This window comes from Nomia melanderi, chromosome 2 (assembly GCF_051020985.1).
Source record: "Nomia melanderi isolate GNS246 chromosome 2, iyNomMela1, whole genome shotgun sequence".
Lineage (NCBI taxonomy): Eukaryota > Metazoa > Arthropoda > Insecta > Hymenoptera > Halictidae > Nomia > Nomia melanderi.
The window spans coordinates 6,487,723-6,515,435 of record NC_135000.1 but is presented as its reverse complement, the minus strand read 5'-3'; the positions used below and the strand labels follow the sequence as shown (position 1 = coordinate 6,515,435).

General features: G+C 37.0%; 1 protein-coding gene across 1 annotated transcript in view; it reads left to right on the top strand.

Moving 5' to 3' along the window:
• LOC116425041 (uncharacterized) overlaps positions 1-27,713 on the top strand; it is a 90,647-nt gene that overhangs the window by 29,972 nt on the left and 32,962 nt on the right. The gene's annotated exons all lie outside the window — the stretch shown is intronic.

Here is a 27,713-nt window from a genome sequence, read left to right as displayed (position 1 = left end):
GGAAAGCACGAGAATTGATTGTACAACGGATGCGAGACGCGGGTAATATAGGAAACTCCGGAGGATTTCGGATCGATTCGACGTACTGTCTTATCGGATCGTCTTTTATGGTTTGTTTCGTCGGCCCGTGGGCGGATGTCGCCGTGGCGACGGCGTCGCGACGCCACCCCTCGTGGTACCCCCGTTCCGCAGGGTTTGTTGTGACCGCGACGGCTTTGTCGACAGTCGCGCGTGATTGCGGCCGGGCAGTGCGGATTTAAGATTGCTGCCGTTTCCCTGCCTCGGAGACTATCGCGTGTGCCGCACCTTCGATCGCCCCTTCGGCTTCGCCGTGTGTATTAGGGGCGCGATCGTTCGCCAACCCCTACGCGTTTCGCTCGAGTTACGAACCACGCTACAAATCCGCGTCGGGAGATTTTTTGAACGTCGGGAACAAAGAAAATTCTAGTGTCCCATGCGACAGTGGGATTAATTTATTGTGCGAGGGGGTGGAAATTGTATTTTCGTAACACGTGTGGGGGTGTATACGCCTTGATCGTAAAGGTGGTAGCTGATTGAGAAAATTTCGGGGATTTCGAATGGGAATCGGAGGATCGAGAGGTTGCTGATTGTTTCGTTCTGGAAGATTCGAAGAAGTTTTTAGTGCATATGGGGATGCTACGAGGGAGAGAGTATTGTTGAAGAGTTTGAGATGGTCGGAGAGAATGAAGTTTCTTGTTGATTCTTGGGGAGTTTATCGATGAACCTGGGCGAAGACTTTTGAGAGGATTTATATTTGTGATCGACGAAGGGAGTGACAGTGAGAGGAAGAGGAACATGTGTACACCAGGTGTGAAGGCGATTATGGGAGGAAAGAATGTGGGGCCAATGTCTGACTAATGTTGCATCATGGTACTTAAAGAGGAGGCAGAAGATATAGGTAAATCAGTTAGTCAACTTGGATTGGGAAACTTCGGTGTTCGTTGCTTGAGATATTTCCTGTTAATCGCGAATCCAACGAGAAGCGATCGTCAATCAAACATTAGTATTTCAATATTTAAATTGAAAAACACTGTTCCAGTAAATTAAAAAGCTATTACTTCAATGTTTAAATTGAAAAACACTATTCCAGTATTTAAATAAGAAGTTATTGTTTCAGTATTTGAATTAAAAGAACACTATTCCAGTATTTCAATTAATAAATTATTGTACTATTTCAATATTTCAATTAGGAAAATACTATTCCAGTATTTAATTACAAAACTACTATTTCAATATTTAAATTAAAAAAACACTATTCCAGTATTTCAATTAATAAACTATTGTACTATTTCAATATTTCAATTAAGAAAATACTATTCTAGTATTTCAATTAATAAAATATTGTACTATTTCAATATTTAAATTAAGAAAATACTATTTCAATATTTCAATGAAAAACCTGCTATTTCAATATTTCAATGAAAAACCTACTATTTCAATATTTCAATTAAGAAAACACTGTTCCAATATCGAAACGAAAAAGGGTACCGAGCGATAAACCTTCCAAACTCGCAATTCGATTTCCCTAAAGTTGACATTCGATCGTTCAATCAAACTCCTTAATCTCGAAATGCCATGGTGCCTCGATCGAGCAACCTGTTGAAAAAGTTTGACGTGTCTTAAATATGAAAATTTCGCTGGGAGCTGTCGAAGAGATCGCGAGATAAGCCAGACGCGATCGTGATTGATAGGATCTGATCGGAGATAACTTGTTGCAACGGGACATCGAAATTTCCCTTTCCCCGTGGGCGCAGCCGAGTAATCTCGATGCCCTCGACGGATTTGCCGACGCGTCGAAGACCTGCAGTAGACGCGGAGAGAGCTCGACGGCACGTTTACAAAGCGCGTCATGTTATGAAATCTGCATTTGTCGGGCTTTACCGGTCCCCCGGGACACGTCACGCGCGGCGAACACTCTGTTCAACCAGTTCGAAAACCGCCATTTTAAGTATCTCGCCTTCGGACATCTTTGTTGTCAGTCAAAAATTAATGAAACCTCCTTTCCAATTTGTGCAAGACGTTACAGCGATTTTTAACCCTTTGCACTCGAGAGGTGACTCTCACTCACCACTTGATTTCATACAGTAAAACTATAAAATTTGATATTTAATATTATATTTCCGACAATGTATCAGGTTGAGAAATATTGAAATAAAATAGCTTTGTTCCTCAATGTACGCCTGATTTCTCGTCGACTTAGTTTCACAAAATATCGATTTTATCTCATCCGAAAATGTTAAAATATTTCTAGTGAAAAACTACTGGGTGCAAAGGGTTAAAAAATGTAGCACGTGGAAGATTCAGTTGAATCTTTCAACACGTTGAACACCGCACGATTTCATCGAGCAAAATGCACAATGTAAAAAGTATAATATTAACACTAGAACTACCAAGCACTGACTTTTTGAAATTATAGAAACTGCAATAGTGCATCTATCGAAACGACAATGGATTTACAATTCGGTTTGTGTATTGCTAAATCAATTTGTTGAACCACTTCTCAGAGGCGAATCTGTTATGTTTTTAATAATGGTAAAAGCAGAAGTCAGGAATGGGTTATTTTGATCCATCTAGTGTTAAATCGTTCGATTGAATTGCATTATGATTATTACATGTTCATTTAGCTGAATGTCACTGTATTAGGTTGCGTTGTTTATAATAGAAATGTTTTCAAATAATCATCGTTTCATTGAGTGAACCATAGTAATTCGATTTGGTCATCGGTGACCCCTATGACATTCAACGTGTTAATTCTAGCGAACTTTTGTTATTGATGGTTGAATTATAAAATTGATATGGTTTTTCATCGAAGGTTATTTTTTGTGATTGACATTTTGGTGAAGGTTGATTTATTCATGGGAATATTCTGTGTTGGCTTGGGGTTTGATTCTTTGGGAATCGAGGTTTGGAGCTTTGAGGTTAGGTTGTTCGAGGTGATTTTCAGTTGTTGGAAGATTCTTAAGTAACTTTGAGTATTGATGTGTTGTTGGAATATTTTGTGGCAAGAATATGCTAGGTAAAAGAATTGATTTAGTGGCTTTCAATCGACCTCGAATTTGTTTTAAATTTGAATATTTCCCCGCCATTTTGGGTTCTCCATTTTGAAAATGGAGGAGAGTCGGGAATAATGGATACTTCGAAGGATTAAAGATGCGAGAAAAATTGATTTCTAGAGCTAACAAAATGAATTTTTCAGTTTTATACAGAATAAAAATTATTCTATTTATTAGATTAAAGGAAACTAGAAGATTCATTGAAATATTTTTTAATTTCTGGGCGAGAAACGATGTTATGAAATTTGTTAACTGCACTTTAAAGTCCTCCTGCGTATGCAATGAATATTTTCACGTTTGCACGATGCTCATCACGATCAACATTGTTCCAGGAGTGATTAGATTGTTTTCCTTTAATAATAAATCAAAAACTGACACAATTGAGGCCGGGCAATTAACTGATCAAAGCAGGGAAATTAATGGTCCCGACAGTGCGGATGTTGCACTCGAGGAGTTGATACGACGCTCGACATTAGGTTGTGTCATGCTCTTAAAATTTATCGAACCATCCAACGGCAGAGCACAAAGCTTGTCGTATTCCACTAACACGAGTGTTTCGTCCGACGAGCTTTGGACGTTTCGGAAATAATACAGTATCTTTCGTATCGAAGCCTTGGAAGCTACAATAACTAATAATGTTACTAGCAGTAAAGAAGTGATTTATTGTATGAAAATATTTAATTTTGAAAAATAAATAATACTCACTAAAGAAATGAATTAAACTTTAATTGTACGTAGGAAATTGGAATCAGAATTGGTATTGCACTAGAGGTTTCAATAATTAATAATCTTAATATCAATGAGAAAAGAATTTATTGTATGAAAATATTTAATTTAAAAAAATAAGTAATACAATCACTGAAGAAATTAATTAAACTGTAATTGTACGTAGGAAATTGGAATTAGAATTGGTATTGTACTTGAGGTTTCAATAATTAATAATCTTAATATCAATAAAAAAAGAATTTATTATATAAAAATATTGAATTTTGGAAAATAAATTATGTATTCACTTCAGAAGTTAATTAAACTTTAATTGTACGTAGGAAGTTGGAATTATAATTGGTATTATTGCAAAGGCTCCAACAAAAAATAATCTTACCATCAATAAAAACAGAATTCATTACATAAGAATATTCACATCTGGAAAATAAATGATATACTCACGTAGATACTAATTAAATTTGTATATTACGTACAAAATTAAAATTACAATTGGCACTGTACTATTTCATGAATATTCAAGCCATCAGTCGAATAACATTATTTATAAATGAATATTCAGAACGTAAGTCGTTCTAATTGGACGAAGCAAATGGTGCCCTTTAATTATTTTAGTAGAACACTCCTCTTAACGTAATGATTTCAAGCACACCGTGAACGAAGTTACACGCAAATTATTTTGGTAATTAATACAATCCCATGAAAACAACATACTTCTCAAAATAATCCCTCTCATATAATTAAATCACCTTTCCTCTTTATTGTCACAATCTCATTTGCTATCGATCTATATCAAATTTTATTCCATCCTACCAATATTCAACGTTTAAACAATCAAATTAAAACCTTCGCAACTCTCCGTTAAAACTAAATCAAAAGAATCTCAACCAACTGCAATAAAACAACTGAATTCAAAAAGCAATTCACATTAATTAAAGAACAAACAATAAACGATACAAACAAGTAATCACACACAGCAAGAATGTTCAAGGCCACAGAACTTTCATCGCAGTGCAACGATTCCTCGTATATACCCAGCTAGCACAATATTTCCTCATTAATTACACGAAGTTTTCGCGTTTTTTCCCAGCGGTGAGTTACGCCCCCACGCTCAGCCGTTTATTACGGCGAAGATATTAATGTGCTCGTAACGCCTGCGATTTGTTATAATCTCGAGGATTAAGTCTTCTTCTGCGAGACTTCATCGACGGAATAGTCGGACGTGAAAATTTCTGGATTTACACGGAAGTTCCGGGGAACGGAGCCGGCCAGCAGATTGCTTAGGGAGTTCCGCGTGAACTCTATTAACGATTTATAACGATGAACTAGTTCCGCGCGGAAAAACGGAATTCGCTGCCCCTGTTTAACGGAGTTCACGCGGCGGCCTGCATTGTTTAACAATGGTCGCGTTCTGTTGTACGCTGTCGGATCGTGCGCGGGGATGAAAAAGCTTTTGTGTCATTGTGCCGAGTGCGCGGCGAGACTCAGTTAGCCAGGGAATTATTAGAAACGTTAATTATCGGGGATAGCTTAGGAACAAATCGGATGAACGTTGATCGATCGAACGAATTACATCGGCGATGTAATCGGGGTGGAAATGTTGAATGGGGAATGAGGTTAAAAAAATTTATCAGATTTCGCGGAGGGTTGAAGTGGGGTTTCTAAATGGTAATTCGAATGTTTCATTCTATGATGGTTTCATTTGGTGATTAATTCATATCTCGTACGGTGGAATTGTGGAGGGCTGAATGGTGAATCAGGTTAAAATTGTTCATATTTGATGGGGTATTATATTGGAGTTTTTAATTGAATGTTGTAAGGTTTCATTATATGGAGATTTAATTTAGTTATTAATTAACATTCTGTATGATGGACTTCATGGAAAAGAAGGATTGAATAGTGAATAAGGTTAAATAAAATTGCTAATATTTGATGAATTATTAGATGGGACTTTTTAATTGAATATTATAAGGCTTTATTAAATGGAGATTTAATTTAGTTATTAATTATTATTTTGTGTGATGGAGTTCATGGAAAAGGAGGGTTGAGTAGTGAATGAGGTTAAATAAAATTGCTAATATTCGATGAATTATTGGATTGGACTTTTTAATTGAATATTATAAGGCTTTATTAAATGGAGATTTAATTTAGTAATTAATTAATATTCTGTATTATGGATATATAGAAAAGAAGGCTTGAAGAGTGAATAAGGCTAAACAAAACAGTTCATATCTAATGAATTATTAAATTGTATTCATTGATTGAATATTACAATGTTTAATTACATGGGAATGTAATTAAACCATTAATTATCCGTTCACACAATTTGAATTATAAAAAGGAATTCTTGATTGATGGACAAGTTTAAATAAAGTATTTCGTATGCGACTAATTGGATTGGAGTTCTCCAAATAAAAATCACAATATTTAATTACACGGAGATTCAATGTAGATATCAATTATTTCACCGTATTCATTCGTCGAATAATTAATTCATTTAATTCCAAGGGATTACAAATTCTAATTGAATAACGATTTTATGTTAAATTGTTTAACAACCTAGAGGATCTGCTTGGAAATTATTTAACCGGGTAAACGTCGGAAAATAATGCACACGCGCAGCTTGATATTATCGTCGGATTGAAATTGTTGGCTTCATTTTTTAGGGCTCGCGCATAAATTTTCTGTTGGGGTTGCCACGCCGAACACCATTTACACCGTGAACTGGATCGTCAATGTAAATCAGGCCTAAAGATAGCCACGTTGATTCTTGTTCACGCGACCGGTGCACGTTTCATTCTAAAAATATTTGCGTTATCTTGTTCTTGTTATCGCGTGTCGGCTGTTTAACGAACACCCCTGTTTATTGCCCCATATAAACCGACGGAATAGCAATGGAACATCTGACGTACGAAACACTCGAAACCATCGTGGCACGATTATTTAAATAATAAAATGTCTATGGTAAGAGACCTAACATGTAAATTGGGACCCATACAAAAATTAAGCGAAAAATTGTGATATAAATACCCATAAAATACCTGAGTAATATAATAATAATAATATTATAACAGTAATAATTGATAATATAATAATATAAGTAATTTTAATAAATTGATTAGAAGAATTTCATAAATTCATTTTTCGATTTTATTGCGCGCGGAAGTATTTTTCCAACTAAATTCCACAGTTAACTGGTTAAGTTAAAAATTGAAAGAGTGTCTTTTGATACTTCCGGTAGAAATAGTTTTCGCAATATTTCTGGAAGTGATAGAAATTTATAACGGACGAATTTGTTTCGGTTCTCGTGGATTATCGATATTCATAAGCGAACCGAGCGCAAGGAGGAAACTTTCGGCTGGTTTCTACGATTTATCCGTCCCCGGGAAATCGAGTTTTCCAGATTGCTCCCCTCGGCCGGCGCGTGTGCATATCGATTCCGAGACCGTGCCCGGGAAAACTTTCTTCTTCTCGGATTTTTAAAATAGATTATACAGCCGACCGCTGCGACGGTCTGTTGAAGTCAGATTTCATTTCGAAGATACTTCGCTTTGACACGCGCAAGCAGGGGAAATATCTGAGTATACTTCTTTTTGATTATCGCAGCGAATTTACTGTTGAACTTCATTATAACTTAATTAACTCGATGTTCATTGGAATGGAGATTTTTGTATTTCTTTGATTGAACTGCGTCTTGGGGATGTGTTTTTTCAAATGATTTTTCGTATGAAATTAATCAGGATTATTAAGCTTAGGAATTGATTGTAATCTACTATGAATGCAATGTTTCATATTTTTCTTGCAATTTTTTTAACGGTTATATTCTTTTTGTTATTATTGATATGACTTCTGATTCTATGAAATTAACAATAATTCTTAAGTGCAGGAATTGATTCTAATCTATTATAAATTAAATGTTTTATATTCTTTTCGATAATTTTATTAATATTGTGTCTCATTGGTTTGCTTCTCGATGACTTGTAATTACATGAATTTATTTTAGTTCAAATTTCCTGCATTTTCCTATGTAGATTTCGTTGTATTTATTAATTATAGATTTTTAGCTTTAAATGTATTTATAAATTAAGCTTTCGAGATCGTTGGGTTTGCGTGTTTTTGACGAATTTCTAACGTTTCCTTCGGTTTCGGAATGAAGCGATATTTTCATAAGGGCGTGGGAGTACTCGAGTTCATAAACATTTTCCATTACGCACTTGTAAATTTCGGGAACGTCACGTACGTGGGAAAGTTGAAAAACTCTCTTCAGCCTCGTCGGTCCGCTGGGCGTCCGTACCAGCGACCCTGGGGTCTCGTTTTTTATTCCATTTTTGGAACTACACACTACAGACATGTATGCAAATTTATCCCATTCACGATTAATTTTTAAAAATGTTAATTCCACCGGAATACACTTTTCTGAATTCAAACGGGGAACAGACAGTATCTACAACGTTTGTTTAAACAAATTTCCGAATGTAATTTAAGTATAAATGATTTCATACAATTTATAATTTTGTAAATTTCACGAAACCTGTTAAAAATGTATACACTCCAATACATATATAAAAATATAATATAAAATATTTTTGTAAACATTCAAGAAACCAATCAATTATATTATATTAATTTTTTATTTTATACAGACGTTATAGAAAAATATTTTCTTTATGGAAGATATAAAAATTGAGTTATGAAAATTTGTTTGAAGATTTTTATTGATAAATCATTATTATTTTTTTTTTAAATATTGTAGACGTTCTCTTTTTAATAGTGTTTATAATTGCGTTACTCCGATTGAATATTCCACCGAAACGCAGTATTCCGGTGATTCACCAGCTACCGAGTGACCGTAAAGTAAGTAGTCAACGGGGAATCGCGTGATGCGCGGTCATTCGTCCATGATATCGCGTTTCTGGACACGTGAGAATTTGGGAACGTGTGGAATTACTCTGCGGTGGTATACCACCAAGGACATTTCCGGTCTGCGAACGTCGATTTTATGCACCCCGTCTGCAAGAAATGACGAGTCCTCAGCAGCTGATGGTTTTTCCCAACTTGGTTTCACTCGAAATTCACAGAATCTATTTATAATTCCAATTTATCACATATTTTACAACATCCCAACAGTCTCATTAACCTTAGACCATTGAAAATTTATAAATTTATAAAATAATCAATATTAAACTGATCAGATGGTTTTATACTTCAAAAGACACTTATAGTAACTATAGAATCACAGTACTACAAATCAAAAATCGAACGTTTCTGAAATAAACAGTAAAAACGTTGTCTGACCAAGTACCGACTGTTTCCACTGAAAACTTCTTACATTTTTCCAATCAAATCTTCGTAGTAAATTACAACGAAAATCCGTTATATTCAATCATGATTTTAATATAATTTTATCATAATATTCCTTGATTAATTTAATCATTTTGAAAACATTTCTTTTTAACTGAGTTTTGGAATTATATACGTGTCAGTGATTGTCAAAACGTTTCGGTCGAATGATGTTCGATAATGGTGGCCACGTAATGGGACCTTCGAACGTTTTAGATCCCGATCATTAACGGGTTCAATTAAAATCTAACAGAACGGTTGGCACGGATCGATCAGGTGAAAATAAAAGATCATCATCGGGAAGTACCGTTCCTGCGCTGCTACACGGTCATCCCAATTATCGATCTTTTCCCTGGAAAAGTGATTCGGCTCGGGTTCTATTGCGTCGCTTTTACTGACCTGCATTTAATCGCGAATGAGTCTCCGACGTGATACGAGCAGATTACGACCCTGAGCTCGAGGATCCGTTACACGCGAACAAGATTAGGTTCTACGGTGGTATCGCGACAGACCGGTTTCTAGATCGAGAATTTTATTATCGTAGCGTTCGCTAATGGCGCAAATTTCTCCTGGGATTGTCTGATCAATCGTCGTCTCGATTCACTTTCTTCGATTATTTTATATTGATCCTATTCTCTTTCATTTAATCGTGAACTGATTCAATAGACTGTAGAAATCAAAAAACAAATTCCTATCGTCTGACTAAATGCTGTCTGATTTCACTGACTGCATTTGTATCATTGCGTCGAAGGTATGAACGTATACAACGTTGCTTTCTACATGCAATTGAAGTAAATTGTACGGATTCCCTTTCTTCATTCTCAATCGTGACAGAATTCTGTCTGATTAGGTAACGTCTGTTTCTACTTGCACCCTATCTCGCCACGTGCTTCTCAGGCTTCACAGGTACGCGTATGAAATTTTCTAGAAAAATTCTTTCCTTATAGAATTCTTTACTCTACGATACGTCTGGAAGCATACTGTCCATTTCTACTTACAATCTTCGTTTCTCCTTCAAATCTCCCCTGAATCTCTTCACTAGAAAAATAATCTATAAAAGGAAAATAATGGAATCTCTCTAATAATCCAATTCACTTCTGTCTGATTAAACACTGACTACTACACTTCACTCTGAAGCAGTCTACTACTCTAAAACAATCAAGCCAATTTAATTCGATCAGATTGTCAGTCACGCCTCGAAATCGCCGTCTCCCATTTCCAAAATGAAAACCTCTCTCGCGAGCTCAAGCAAGGAACCAATAAAGCTCCCGCGAATTTTTCTCTTCGGGGATCTCGACGTCCTGGTTGGTCAATTTCGAGTGGCGAACGAACACGACGAGGGAAGAAGACCGAGCATCCGGGACGCCATGGTATCGACAACGCGGACTGGAATAATTTCCACGGACTATTTCGAGCAATCAACGAATTCCGATCGATCGCATTAATTGGTTTCCATCGCGTGCCCCCAACAACTCGGCTTTTCTCCGCGTTTTAATCCTTTCCACTGTCGCACCGGAAATGAGATTGAGATCGAGTCCACCTCTCCCCCCTTCCTGCAACATGGCGACGGATTTCCAGGGAAAGTTCTTGTGTTTGATCCACGATTATGCGTCCGGCTCCCCCGGGCCGACAACTTTATCTCTACGTCACTCACTCCGGCTGATGTTTCTAGTGGTACCACCCTGTATAACCGCGTTGTTCTTTATCCTTGTAATAAATCATTCCCGAAGGGCTGCCTCTGACTGCCGAGTTGATTTTATCGTGTTCTTTGCTTTGCTATTGAATTATGAGTTCACGCGACGACCGGGTCAAGGGAGACCCGTGACTAATAAATTCCTTGAGGATATTCTGATTTTTAGGTTTGGTGTTATGGAGGGTCTCATTGGGGAAAAGGAGTTGATTTTGATATTGTTTCTACTTTTGTTCAGCTGAATATTTGTTTCTTCGGGTAATTTATATTTTTATAAATTAAATTTTTAATATTTTTGTTTGTTGAACTCTTGATCGTTGTAGCAGTAGACTGGTTGTGTTTTATTTTTTTCTAATTCTACAGTTTGCAGAGTTTAATGTATTTCAAGAGGATTTTTATTTTATTTTGTGGAAGTGATATGTTAAATAATTGATTGTTTAATTTTTGACTCGAGTTTTAGTTTTATTGATAAATTCTGCTCGAAGAGACGTTTACCGCGTCCAAATCGCACCCCACGTTCATCCGCCCCCGCCGTATTTGTCCCCACGTTAATTCTCCGAGAAAAAAATCAGGGACGAGACACGGTTTGCGTCAGCAACGAATATACCGTCATTCCGCAAGGTGACTTTCTCGAATATACCGTGATCTACAGTTCAACCCTCGCGAGATCACGTCCCCCTAAAGAAGAAATGCGAAAGCGGGACGCATCTAACCGACAAAGTCTTCTGCGAGCAAAAATTCACGCTGTCATCCATAAAAAAACAGCCGTCGAATAATCGTGCACGTGAGCCCGGCGCATTTTGTTGTCTTCGCGTACAAAGGGGAAGCGGACATAGCAATGGGGTGGCTTATATACAGGGTGACTGGAAAATGGTAACCATTATCAAGACTATAGGTTCAACAGACCAATTAGAATTTTGAATTTTTTACTTAGTGTTGTAAAAGAATATACAACGTTTTTTAACAATTTATATTGTCCAGAATGGAGAACGGTAAATCCAGATTAAGAAAGTAGGTAAAATATAATTTTGTAGGAATTCATTTTCTAGATAACTTCAAAAGTTCAGTCAATAAGTATTGCTATTCTCTATAAGTAGAAATGGACAACCATGGCCAGACGCCTTAGCAAGACTATAAAATACTCGAAATATTTTAGCAAATTATTTCGAAAGCAAAGTATCATACAGGCAATTATATTATTCTTTATTTTACACTTAACCTTTCAGATATAATAATACTCTCCTTTTTCTATAAAATATTTAAACTAACAGTTCCCTCGTAATTCTATTTCGCACGATCAAAATATTTCCCAAGATATTTCTCTTGTATATATATGTAGTATCGAGAATATTTATTGTAGGATGAATGGTTTGTTGTGCGTGCGTAAGGGCGACCAGGTCATATTGCGACGGACCGGCGCCGGGATGTTTGGGAAATAGTGTGACTGCGTTTAGACAATTTCGAGTGGCTGAAAGAATGCGAGGAAGAGTATCTGGAACTGAGCGACTGAACCGTGAGAAAAGTGTGTACGTGACTGCGTGAGTTTTGACTATGGATGGAAGATGCGAGAGAGAAGGGTGCAAGGGTGAGAAAGACAGAGCGAATGGGGGTGTGTGATAAAAGCGAGTGGAAATGCGTGCATGGACACATTTTGGTGAGCGACAGTGGAGAGGGACATTTTGGTGAGCGACAGTGGAGAAGCACATTTTGGTGAGCGACAGCGGAGTAGAACATTTTTGGTGCGAGAGTCGTGTGTTGTATATTTTACGTGTTGTCCGTATTATTTCCTTTATCTTATTAAATATATTATTGTTTTCCTAATTCTCTTTTTACTAAAGATCCACATTTTCAAATATCATCTAATAGTAAACCACCACCGGTATACTATATATATTACTGCTAATTATTATAGTACAGTAATTACTATAATATTATATAATATATATATAATATATATATAATATATATATATATATATATATATAATAATATAATTAATATAATATTGTATATAACGTATGTAATATTTTCCTTTTCCTGTCACTATTTCGTAAGCACCCTGTATAAGGCCTATGTTACTGGGGGAGGCTTTTAAGCAACGTACACACGTGTTGTTTGCTCGAACGACAAAGGGGACCGTGAAGAACGATTGATGACCAGGCTGAGGGGCGGTTGGCTCGAGGTTCAGAAGTAGCGGTGAAGATATTCGCGCCCTCGCGTAGTTTCCGGATGGTTTAACGACTTTCGCCCAGTTTCCTTTCCTTCTGCCGGAACACCGCGGCTGGCCAACGCCTATCAGCTGGATTCATCGTTTCGTGGAATCCACCCCTGCCGTTCTACTAGTGAGGAACATGTGCTGGGAAAATTAGGTGTAACTTGGGAAGCGTTTTATGCCCTCGTTCCCTCGCCAGAATTATTCTAGGGTTCTCCTGCGGGCCCTCTAATTTGCCCTGAGTATAAATCGTCTGACCGTTGGACTGTCCATTCGAGAATAATGGCTTTCGGTAGTAGATTGAGACGGTCTATAATCAGACAGGTCGTTCCCGTTGAGTAGATTGTGTTTGCTCGGCGAGAGACTCGATGATTTAGGAGAGAGATCTTTATGGGAATACTTCTTGCTAGCGTGATGTCGAAAGGATTGACGGTATTCAGTAGATTGAGTGTGTTTATGGTCAGGCATGTTAGGAAAAGATAATTACTCGAATACAATGAATTTTTGTAGTGTGGTATTGACGTAGAGATTGATAGAAAATTAATTTGTTAGGTTTTTTGGAATTATTCTATTACAGTAGATGTAGTCAGTGATAAGTCAGAAACAACGTTGAATGAACGTATGTGGAATAAAATATTTCGGGAATAATTTAGTGAGTGGTGAATATTGAATAGTGGTGAATTATCTATGAATCGTTGTAATCTATTTATGATTACATTGAGATGATTGATATTAATGGTTATTGTCTCTAACTATTCCATGCAATGCGTGACGATGTAAATTGACGAGGGGTAGTTAAAGTGAGATTAATTCGACGATTAATTACCAGAGACAGGGCTGAACTTTGATTTCAGTCAATCTAATCTAGCTTCGTCGACAGATCGTGTACATTCGTTAAATAAATATGTTTAATATGTTTAATGTCGAGTAGATTAGTCCGTCTGTTATCAGCCTATAATGTGTACGTTCATTTCCGTTATCGTGTCGCGTAATCGATAACTTCTCATTAATTATTGCAGACCCACAGGAATATCTATAACTCTTTGCGCAATTAAATGACGGCGATTCAAAATAATTGTGGCGCAATTTCAACTTTCATTTGACATTAACAACATTATTACTGCTTTGTGAATGGTAATTCCAAGGAAGGGGAGGTTCTTGTCATAATCAGTTCACTCGGCAAGAATAACTGCAAGTTGTAATTTATTCAAATCAACGTTCCCATTTGGTTCACTGGAGCGAGCATTTCCACTGGGTATCTTTAATTAACATCGCCTCGCAATATTGCTAACTGCGTTCAGTCACGCTGTCATCGTTGCCAGTATTATAGATAGTGAATATCGATGTCTAATTTCCTCTCTAGAAATTATCAATTAGTAGCCAATCACGTACGTGATTTAGCAATTTTTAATTGGAAAATTACAATCAATGTTACAAACAAAAGAAGAGAAATTAATTTCGTAGAAATGAGTATTTGTAATAGAAACATCTCCTTTCCAAAATTTAAATAAATATTGCAGACTGTTATCCTCTATTATCCTAACGTCATATTTTGTACATGGCAGAAAATAATTATGATAAACCAATCAACGTGTAAGACAAGTTTCCTATCTAGCAGGACACCCTCGCTATATTTGACATTTTCACCACTATCGCTTGATGACAATCTATTGGAAGGAAATGGCCTGCTACGGAGGCTATTTCGCTAACTACGCCAGATAATATTATCAGCCAACCATCTGAGACGTCCTGGTTGTCGTCCCACTTCACCGTCAAAGTGTTACGAAAATAATGAATCTCGATCACGCCCGATGACATCGATCATATCTTCCATTCTTCTTTAACAGCGAAAATTAACCTACCCTCGAGTTACAAGCAAACAAATCTTTCGTAACTGACAAATTCTAAAATTAAAAATAAATATTCTTCTTAAAAAAAAAGGAAATTTTAATCACAAGAAAAAAATTCCTCGAAGTGGCAGATATAAAGAGAAAGTTAGGATTTCGATAAAAAACGTTTTAAACGTTTTATAAAAAGATCGTCGTTTTTTTTTTAAGACTTTAAAATCATTTTCGTGCGATAGGAAAAAGTAAAATCAAAGGATCTGCGACCCACTTTGTGACCCGAGAAAGTGCACCGCCATTGAACCCTCAATCCGGATCACCATTGAAACTTTCCAGTTTATTTCAATATCGAGTGCACTCGACGCTCGCTTATGCTCGCTCACGATACTGTCAATCAGCGTCTGCCTTCTTCCCGTAAGAACTGAAAATTCAGGGTGTTCCAGAATTTCTGGCTGAATAATTAAATAACTATCGGCCCGCTGGCCATGCTATCCTTGCGCCAGAGTAGCTGAAATTGCTGGCCTGTTTTTTCTCGATAAAAAATTCAGAGCGTTTTATTCCACCCACTCGTGTAAAGTTTTATGATGTTTTCGTTCTACATGTTTTGAATTTCGATATTGGCAGGACTGGTGGAGCACTATTGCTCGATACGTTATTTTGCATCTCGTTACGTTGCAGCAAACGTTAATGCGCAGATTGAAAATTATTCTGAAAAAGTTCGTTCCGTTAGAAATTGAAAGGACACTGTATGAGTCAAGTGGAATGCGTACGTTTCTATCAGACATGTAGAATGATATTGTCTCTGCTTGGCGAAGTAGTATAGGGGACTCTCAGTTCAGTTGCGTAGTGCAGAAATGTCTTCGAAGAGGCCAAATGCAATTGGAATGTTATTGTTTGGCAAGTAGAATAGGAATGTCTATGGTCCGCCCAAATGTAATAAATGTACTATCAAGAAGGTAATTAATTTTCCTTATTGCCTTTAAGCAGGTAATTCACTATCAGATCAATTATGAGCAAATAATAATACTATAAAGTTAGTGTTCATTAAGTAAGTAGAATAGGCTACGTATAATCAGACAAGAAACACTAAAAACTAATTTATATTATATATATAAATTTCCCTTACTGCCTTTAAGTAGATAATTATGAGCAAATAATACTACAAAGTTAGTGTTGACTAAGTAAGTAGAATAGGCTACGTATAATCAGACAACAAGAGACACTGAAAACTAATGGTTTGTGAATTAATAATCAGAATCCTAGGTTCGTTGCGTTCAGTAATAGGCAATTGGAAATCCATTTGTGCCTCGTGTTTGTTAATCGATGAACGAACAATTATTTATCCACTTGTCACGTGATCGTAATTGATAATAAATTGCACAACCTACCGTTTACTATGCAACCCCTTTAATCACATTCGTGAACATTTCCCAGCGTAGGCCAGGCACGGTTCTCTGCACCTCATCTTTTTTCCGAAATTGAAAAACGCGTTTACTGCAACTCGTTTGATTTCCCGGGGGTTCGCCACTTCGGGGACGTAGGCCGCGTGTTTTCGCCAGGGAGAATTTCGTTTCCCCTTTCCGAGTGGCGTGGCAAATGTCCTGTAAAAGCGTCAGAAGTTGGATAGACATGAATAGCTACCTTCGACGGTAACCTCGCCCCCGATATTACCTCGAGGGTGGTCCACCCTCGAAGTTTTCACCCCCAGAGATTCCACTACATTTACAGCACCACATTCGTCATTTTTGTAAACAACACACACTGCTATTTCTCATTTGTCACGCTGATACATGTGGAAATTTCTATTTCGAATTGAATATTATTTTGTTACGCCACTGTTTACGTTATAATGTGTCTAAATTTTTATGTATGCCATGGCTGGTTGTCAGTGACGACCTTTCTCAAGAAGCAGTTAAATATAAGAGAAATTTCTTGCTGAATAATTCACGTGGATAAGGACTTCGTTATTTAGATGTAGAAGGACGTCTGACTCAATACAAGGTAAATCTACTGCTCATTAGGGATTCTTCTTCAGAAGACGAATTTACGTCGCGAAAGGTATTGTACGTCTCTGGAATACAGTTTATATGAATTATAATCTGCTTTCTTATTCAGTTCTGAGAACATGTCTGACCATTGTAGGCGAATCTACTTGCAACGATTATTTAATGATCAATCAACATTATACAAGAAACTGTATACGCTTACCAGCAAATTTATATCCCTATTAAATCTCTCCTCTGTCATTCTATACGATGTCTGACCACACACTGTCTAAATCTACTTACTCCACAATTTCTTGTCCTTTCACGAAGCAATCCGGCAAAAAATAAACTACGAATTGATACCTACTTCAACCGCTACAGTAACTATTTAAAAAAATACAATTCTTTAAAATATTGTTATAAACAGTCGTAGTAAACTTTTTACACGAACATAGAATTTCTTTTCAAATTATTCTGCGAGGTTCCAGTGATCGAACGGAATAGTCAGGATACGAAAACATAATCAAAGAAGTTCGACCCCCGAGTCACATCGAGATTCCATCCCATATCATAGACCGTTGCTTTGACGTATCGTGCAGACAGCTTTACAGCGACGTCGACGTTATTTGCGAGTTCTGCGCTGGTCGTAGCACAATTTCATCTCGGTGCGTGTTTCGTTACGTTCAACCGTTGTCGGCTTCCCTAGTTACGCTAAAAAATCGCGCAAACAACATCATCCCGCGAATACACGACGAATAATCGCACTAATTAAGGGCCGAATTAATTAACTCTCGTGTCCGAGCCAGTTTTATATCGCGGTCATTCAATTAACATCAGTCGAGCGCCGAGTAACTCGTTCCTCCTCGCCGATGATTCCCGTTTCTCGCTGAGAATAGCCCTCGAAAGAAATGATGGAAAACTGGGGGGGGGGGGGGGTGAATAAAAACGCGGAACGTGACAGAACGCACGAGGAATTAATTCTTTTTCCCCCCTTCATTCGGAATACTTCACGTGGACGTCTGTACGACTTAAATTCCGTCGCGTTGAATTTTAAGCTACGAAACGCCTCGCGTCCCTGAATTTCTGATTTACATTCGCCGGTCGTTTTTTAACACCAAGTACATTTATTAACACCTCGCTGACAATAATCTCTGTGATTTCCGCAGTTTCGTGTGCAGTAGAATATTCTGGTGTCGTCGAGACGATATTTTTCTCAGCTTAGTCAAGAATAATTATTTTATCCTCTGACTTCTATTATTTATTAATTTAGAGTAATTAACACTATCACTACCTTAAATAAATAATTATTCTATTCTCTGACTTCTATTATTTATTAATTTATAATAATCAACATTATCACTACCTTAAATAAATAATTATTCTATTCTCCGACTTCTATTATTTATTAATTTATAATAAGTAACCCTATCACTACCTTGAATAAATAATCATACTACCTACTCACTGTTATTATTTATTTATGTAAAACACTTAACCCTATCGCTACTTCAAATCCTTTTCAAGTCTACTTTGCCTAAAATTATTCGATATATTTCCTTCATTGTTCACAATAAAGGATATTGTGAAGCTGCTCCTGATAGCAGGATAAACGTATCCTTGTATCATTCACGGTGCCCCCGGAGTGTATCGTTACACGCTAATGGCGTCCGCAGCAGTACGCGAGAAGGGAAGGTTTACATTGAGAAAATAGGGGATTGGGCAAACAATTTCGCCGAGGTTCTGTAACCGAAGAATCCTCGGTGGTGGCGTATCAGCCATCCGGCTAATTAGGGGTACTGTCAGCCAGCCGTGATATCGAGAAACGCGTAACAGGAGATGAGCAATCGCAAACTACCCTAGGCGGCTATCGAGGAGGCTGTCAGGAAACATCGCGGTCGAATTTCCTTGGGAAAATTACTGGTCTGGCCGTTACAGCCAGCAAAAACTTTGATGGAACTGGCCTGGGCTAAGTTTCCCAGTCAGGAGGGTGCTTGCGACCTTCGGATGGCCGAAGTTCAGGATTCTCTTGTGGCACCTTAAGGCGGAGGGAAGTTTTAGCTCGGGGATGGTATTCTAAGTTACCTACTGGGAGGCAAGAATATTAAAATGGGACGTGACGATTGTTTCCCTTACTTGGTTAATATTTATAAACCTGTTGAGCGAGAATCGTGAAGCTAGATGATCGATATGTTAGGACCTGCTAACTTAGGTATCTATCGCATTAGAGGATGACAAAATAGATTTTGTCATATTAGGGTCTGTCAAATTAGGTATCTATCATATTACGGGATAACAAATTAGGCATTTATCGTATTAGGGCCTGATAACTTAGGTACGTACCATATTAGGGCCTGATAACTTAGGTACTTATCATATTAGGGCCTGATAACTTAGGTACCTATCATATTAAGGCCAGCTAACTTAGATACTTATTATCTTACGGCTTGATAACTTAGGTACTCATCATATTGGGACCTTTAAATCTAGGTAATTATCATATTAGGGCCTTTACATCTGAGTACTTATCATACCAGGGTCTAGGAAAATGGTGTCTATCATATTAGGCTTTACAAACATAGGAATGTATCATATTACGATTTGAGAAGTTATATCATAGTGGGGCCTACGAAAACGGAGCGTATCATATTAGAGTTTAAAACATAGAAATATATCATATTAGCACCTGAAAACTTAAATATCTATCATATTCGTACCTAAAAAATAAGGTACTTATCATATTAGGATCTCTCAAGCGAGCTGCGACCCAATTTAGTACCAGCCAAGTTAAGCATCCGCTAAATCAGGCTACACTATTTCAAGACCCCCCAAGTTGGGCAACCGTAAATTTATAGTCTATCATATCAGGTCAGTAAAAGCTAACTATCAACCAGTTGACTTCCCCAGGTGCCTAATTATCTCGGCGTAAATCACTTTTAATAACCAATTTGCTCTGTGAGCAAACTAATCCCCAATTAAGCAAACAGTCTCGCCCGCGCAATTTCAACGAACACCTGACCTGCTCTAGATTAATATAATTCGACTTTCATAGACCCGCGGCGGAGTGGGAATTGCCAATACTTGCTTTCCGATTAATTCGCAACGGGAAAGAATGGAAGCCGGCGGAGAAGCGAAAGTCTGCCTCCCAACGAAATGATTGGAATGGCCGAGGTTCGATCGGGTCGCTCGCCGCGGCGACGAATCGAATATTACCAGCCGTCTAATTTCTCACATCGGAAATCAAGCCGATGTACTCGACCGAGAAACCCGGGGCTGTGGTGTTCTCCAATCGATTCGCGAGCAGTCGACGCGGAAGTTACTTTGGAATTGTTAATTAACGCGTCGCTTGGGCCCGCGACCCGTGCGATAGAACGCAAACCGCTGTAGGGACAAAGGTCCGCTGCACAGTGTGTAGAAAGCTCGTTGCCAAGGGGTGCGGCGGGGGTGTGTGAGGGTGGGTGGGGGTGGTGCGAAAGTAGGAGTCGGGGGATGAAGGTCGATGGATGACAGAAAAACTCGGCGCCCTCGTTTAACCTCGCCAACCCGGGAAAAGAAGGTCACCCGATATTTAGAAACTCGAATATGCAAAGTGATTGCTGGGGGTTCAGGACTTCAGAGCTAGGGGCTGTTGCCGCTGAACAGTCTGAATGGTCGCGAATATTCGCCCTCCGATCTCAGTGGAAATGCCTCCCCGAAGACGAACTTTAAAACTTGTCAGGGCTGTCCGAGCACGTAACCCCACTGCCAACAGGATTCACTCGAGTTTATCTGTATTGGCTGACCAGTGATTGACTTGCTCCACTCTGAGGTTTTTACGGGTAGTTTGAGACTCGAGGTTTAGTTTGTGAATGTTTATATCTACGTGAATGTTTATGGCATTGACAGTGAGTTATTTGAGGTGAAGGATTATTATTGTTAATTGTTGATGAATTAATTTGTTAATATGTTTATTTTGTTAGGAGTATGTAAGAGGACATTCTAGGTGGACATTGTTTTGAATTATGGTACTATAGATGTAGGGATTCTGAATGTCAATGGCTGATTACAGACTGTCCTATTCCACTTGCCAAGTACAGCTAATTAATTCCTGAATAATTTGGTTCCCTAGCTTGCGGCAGCGTGCAGAATTATTTCGATTAGGACGTGTGGTTCTCAGACAGATTTTAAGCTACTTTTCCAGAGTTTACTGTTTACGTGGCTGATTGGAGGAAAGCCTATTCTACTTACTGACTATAAATCAATTTTTCTAAGTAACTGTGGTATTTTCAATTTTTTAAAATATTGGAAATCTACTTATGTGATTACATACAGTCCCGAAACTATCTTTACACTATTTATATGAACATTAACATTTAGTTGTCTGACTAAAAACATCCATACCACTTATTCATTGTTTTCTATGTAACTACAATTTCTGAAGCTTTCAGAAACATATAAAACACCTCCTACAACTATCTACAGCCCTGTTTTATTATCCAAAATACAAAATTCCCCATGTCTGACCAAAATCATCTTACTCCACTTAAGTCAAACATTCCCTTAAATAATCTCAATTAAAATCAGTATTTCCACAATCACGACGAAAGATACTTCATATGGCTTCACAGTTCTCTAACGAGATCGGTGATGCTGAGCCACGCGAACTTCCACAGAACGTTACGTGGCCTTTAATTAACTTAGTCCACCGAGGGTGTAATGAATACGCTTAATTATGAATCATGATTGAAGCTTTACAAGCACCGTGACCAGCATGGCCAACGATACTCTACAAGCATATTCCACCGGTGTAAATCATGGGACTGCATCATGGACCTTCGGAATGGGAGCGGTTTAAGTAATTAAGTTACACATCCTGGAAAACGGTTCATGTTACACGTACACACGTACACCCTAGTCCAATGAGCCTCTTCAACGCGCTGAGAGACTGTGGATAGCACTCGTGGTTCTCCCGTTACCGAAATGTCTCCTCGAAAAGTGGCAGGAGTGTCTGTCGTGGAACCGACGCGATTGACTTCGAAAGCTTCGATCTATTCAACCCTAATTGATCATCCCCTAAAAATAGATCGATCTGTTTGCCTGATTATTATACAGTGGATTCTTAGCATTTATGGGAAATTCGTATGGAATCTATAAGGTAATCTATATATTTAAATATGAATAATTATTAAGCTCAGAAAATTTAAAATAAAAATATTTTTAATAAAGTTTATTATACTGTTATTTTATTTGTCACTTATTCAGATTCCTAAGCAGGAAGCTGGTGTTTAATTTTAGATTTTTAATTTATAATTTTTCTAATCAACGTTTATTTTTGTTATGAAAATTTAAAATAAAAATTTATTTAATAAAGTTTATTACACTATTATTTTATTTGTCACTTATTCAGATTCCTAAGGCAGAAGCTGGTGGTTAATTTTTGATTCGTAATACATAATTTTTCTAATCAACGTTTATTTTTGTTATCACCTTAAGAAATGTTTATTTTGCATGAAGATTCTGTTTACTGTTCGTCTTTTGACTTTGCACCACGGGAAAATGGAATTGGCTTGTTCTGGGAGAAGTTCTAGTGGTTCTTCAAGGGAATTATCAAAAGTTAGAAGCGGGGTGTGTCTGATGCTGTCGGAATGTTAAAGAGGCTTGAAAACAATGCTTGTACTACGAGGAAGTTCTGAGGATTACTGTGCAAAGAATCGGCCTTTTCTTTGCCTTTAATTAATAGAAGCTCCCTTCTTATCTGTATTCCGGCCTCGTGCCTCGAAATTTGCAACGAAACGGGGATGAGTATTCGCCCCGCGTCGAATTCTTACGCTACGCTTGTCGCGTGCTAAATCTTTGGCTAAATGGCTCACTGGAGCAGCTGACTCGCTGAACGATTTATTGGTAAATAGAATTATTCGGGGAACGAATTATTTGTTGCTGGAAGTCAGTGAGTGGAATATTATTTTTAGTAATAAATAATCTACCTTCAAATTATACATGTATATTAATATAAACATAAATAAACATCTACAACTAATTATTATTTCTTGAAACAAAATTTTTAAACTACATCTAACAATAAATAAATATCCAGAACTAATTGTTATTCCTTGAAACAAATTATTCGAGGAGAGAAGACAATGCTGAGTGGAATATTATTTTTAGTTATAAATAATTTATTTTCAAATTATATATGTATATAAATGTGAACATAAATAAATATACATAACTAATTATTATTCTTTGAAAGAAATTTTTTCAACTACATCTAACAATACTTTTCAAATTTCTCCGCATTTTGAGGTACTATTTACTTCATACTTAAAAATAAATGTATACGTAACTTTGTTGAAATATTTGTTTGAAACTATCGTTTATTTTAGAAAGTTTAGAATTATTTTTATTTATTTTCTACTTTCAATGTTTAAAAGTAGCTCGGTTTGTTTGACAGAAAATTCGATTCACCTTTTCCTCTTTGAGGAAATGTTTACCTTGCTACATCCCTGGCTGTCTGGATTTAGTAAACAGGCACTGTATGCGCTATATTTTGTTCATTACTTGCGCGCTGAAGCCTCATACGCCACCGTAAGGTCTCGCTGAATGAGCGTTACGTTATTTGTCTCAGTGGTGTTAAAATAAGTCGACATAATTAATGTTTAGCCACTTGATGCGGGTCTAATATATATAATCAGGCTAACCGATATCTCGTCACGTTGATGCAGACCTAATGCGCACAATGATCATTGAAATCCGCAGTTCACAGCTTGATCCAGGATGCGCTGATATAACTGATATCCAACTGCCACGGAACCGTCCCAGCAAAACTGAATACCTTGATAAGCTGGCCCATTACTATCTGAACACAATGCAAACGTAATCTACGAATTAATCTGTTTGTTAATATATGCACTGAACCATTAAATGGCACTGCGTGTAACCATACGATTTAAAACGCTTTCAGTTCGATTCCATTTCGAATGATTAAGTAGATTAGGTGTGGTTTCGATCAGACAATGTGACCCTATGAGCACACGATTTGCAAAAGTAAAGTAGCAATCAATGATTGCATAAGTAATATTTAATTATCATTAATAAAAGTAGAATGGAGCTGACATTAAGCAGACAAGTAGAATATAACAGTGAGTGGTCAGACAGGTGGGAAATGATGATTGATCGAACAAAATGAATCAGGAGATAATGATCAGGAACAATGGAGGGTTATCAGTGTTCAGTTAAGTAGAACATGATAGCCACTAGCCAGGCAAGTAGATATATATGAGATATTATACAGCGAGTGGAATAAGCTAACAATGGTCAGACAACTATAAAAGAATTTTTGGTAAACGTATTAGTTGGAATTATATTTAATCCTGTTTATTCCAGTGAAATGTGTTCTTATTGGCCAGACAAATAGAATATAACAGTGAATGGCCAGGCAAGTGGAAAATGATGATTGGTCGATCAAAATGAATGAGGAGATAATGATCAGGAACAACGGAAGGTTATCAATCTTCAGTCAAGTAGAACATGATAGCCACTACCCAGACAAGTAGATAAATAGGAGCTATTATAAAGCAAGTGGAATAAACTAACAATGGCCATAAAACTATGAAAGCATTTTTGGTGAACGTTTAGTTGGAATTATATTTAATCCTGTTTATTCAAGTGAAATGTGTTTTTATTGGCCGGACAAGTAGAATGATATTGTATGGGTCAGACAAATGGTGAAAGCCCATTTTTACGCCGACAAAACGGTATCCCCGGAAACGTATAGAACGACGACAGCTTTATACACACTTGTGGTAGATTGTTTGCACCCCAGAGCAAACTTGGAGCAAGCAAACAAAGGATAAACCTACATTCAGTAAATCTGTCCGAGTTCTATGAATTTATGACGACGGTCGTCACTGAATATTCGAGGCAGGAATAACCACGTTCACTCAAAATTGTAACGTTAACTCGGGATATCAGATTTTAGGTCATGTGCGTAGATATCTGATAGCAGGATCTACATCCACCATAAATTTTCAGCTGCCTTATCGGAGGCCAGGCCGCTGTGCATTAACCGTAAGGTAACACATATTCAACCGTGCAGACTTCCCTCAGCAGTGATCCTAACATACTTGAATTTCCACATACCAGGCGTCGCGATAATAATTATCAAATATTTACTTATCGAACTGAACACGAATTCACTTCCAGTAGAATAAAAAAACAATCATTCTTAAATAATCAGATAATAATGAACTTTCTGTATAAATTGACTAATCGATTATTTTTAAACAAGTATTAATATAATTTTTTCATTGCCATACTGAAAATCTCAGCTTAATTTTTAGTTAACCTGTTCAACAACATTAAGTACTGAATTCTTATCGAGTATTTTACTTGAATTGAGTCAAGAAATAATTGAATTCCAAAAGTATTTTATAGTAAAGGTTAACTTAACCCTTTGCACTCGGAAGTATTTCGTCAGAAATATTTAACATTTTCTCAATAGACACAGACGATATTTTCAAATTAACTCAAAGAAAAATCGCAAGTGAATTGAGAAACAAAGCTTTTTTATCCTAATATTTTACACACCAATGCATTATATACAGTTTAATATTGAACATCAAATTTCATAGTTTTACTACATAAAATCAAACGGTGACTGAGTCACCTCTCGAGTGCAAAGGGTTAATTTTAAAATTAAACATATAATATAATTTATCTAAAGATAGATACAGTGTATCTAACATACAATTTTCGAAATTAAATTCAATCAAGTTGAATCTTATGAAAATAACTCACGTACACCCTGTACACTCGGATCGTTATCGTCCAACCCTTTTCTAGAACGCTCTAAGTGGCAAAAGGAAACAAACGGAGCAGTCTGAAGCCAGCAAAAACGAAGGAACGAAAATTCTGTGTGTATCTTCCTTGAAAATACACTGACTCTCGAAGAATCCGCGAAGAATTTATCGATTCCCAAAGCGAAAGCTGTTCCCGGAACACCTGGTCGCCACGTTCTCCGCGTTATATTCGCGAAACGGGTTTCGAAAGTAATCGTCGCTGCAGAATAATACGAAAATGAGATCGCCGCGCACGGTGTGCTAGAATTATCAATTTCGCGAGCCGTACGGACACGTTAAAAGGAACACTCGTGCTCCGTTTTTCTGTTTTCCCTCTCGACGTATCAGCGACGCCACCGTTCCCAGCGAAACGGGAAGGGTGTGTTTATAAAAACAAGAGCAACGAGAACCACCTAAATTTTGTTTCATCGCAAGCCTCGGTGGAATATCTCTGCGAATGTATTTCGTACGGTGCACTCACTTCTGTTTTTTTTTTTTTTTATACAATTAGAATACGTTGTTAAGAAACGTGGACTCGAGTCACGCCGGTGTGGCTAGTAGGATTATCTTAGGGGCTGGGGAGAGTTTTTCTCTCTGTCACTCCATTTTACTGGGAGTAATATTATTTCTGAGTTGATTAAAGTTTTGTTAGCCCTGTTGGAGTTTTCTGTTTATATGCAAAATTGAGATATTATTAAAAATGTCGGTGATAGCGTTTCGCTGTTTTTTGGAACTACGTGTCTTTGGGAAGTGAGCGTGTTATTGAGTATGGAAAGGCTGAATATAAATATATAAATATATAAATATATAAATATATAAATATATAAATATATAAATATATGAGTATATGAGTATATAAATATATAAATATATGAGTATGTGAGTATATAAGTATATAAATATATAAATATATAAATATACAAATATATAACATATCAATATATAAACATATAAATATATAAGTTATATAAATACATAAACATATAAATATATAAATATATAAATATATAAACATATAAATATATAAATATATAAATATATAAGTATATAAATATATAAATATATAAATATACAAATATATAACATATCAATATATAAACATATAAATATATAAGTTATATAAATATATAAACATATAAATATATAAATATATAAACTATATAAATATTTAAGTTATATAAATACATAAAAATATGTGACCAACAAAATTATATAAAATCTGAATGAAACGATGAATAGATAAACAAACGACAGAGTAAAGAACTCGTAAGTACGTCATTAACAATATTCCAGAATTTTCAAATGCAATTTTAGAAACTCTAAAAGGAACGAAATTGTTACGAAAGAACTAGTGGAGGGTTTATGCCTGTTATAAAATTTAATAAAATGTGATCCAGCAGAATCTGAAGCCCACATGCACTCTATCTCTTACCTTTCGTAAAGAAGAAAAGTAGTGCAGGTTGACTGCCAGGCAGACTGCAATCACAGAAGATCGATAGCGCTGCAACTTTTCTGTTCCTCCAACGGTCCTTTGACCGTAGCTACATGGGAAGTTGAACGAACTCTTCCAACGCTTCTATCCCTTCCTTATTACAAGTTCAGCCCGTTCCTCTCGCAAAATGTGCTTCACGGTAGAATACGTGTGTGGCAGGAGGGTGGAGGGCCGAGAAGGGAAGAAAAGAGAAAGTAGTTTTCCTCGTGACGGCTCGTGTGAACCTCGGCCAAAGCAACGTTGATGAATCACTGTCAGGACGAACGAGGTGCTGCGAGCAATGAAGTTGGTTAGAATTTGGTCAGGCCATTTTTCACGTGGGCAGCTAATGAGGGACAGTGGATTAATGTGAACTTCTGAAGTTGGCGAACGGAGTCCCAGAACTGGAAAAAAGTAGGAAAAGGAACTTGTAATAGAATCATTCAAATTTCGCAGAGGACTTCGTCTAGAAAGTTTGGGGAAAGTGGAGGACAGTAATTGGTCAGACAAGTGGAGTGAGACAATAATTAATAAAATTAGAATTGGGTGGACAATGGGCTC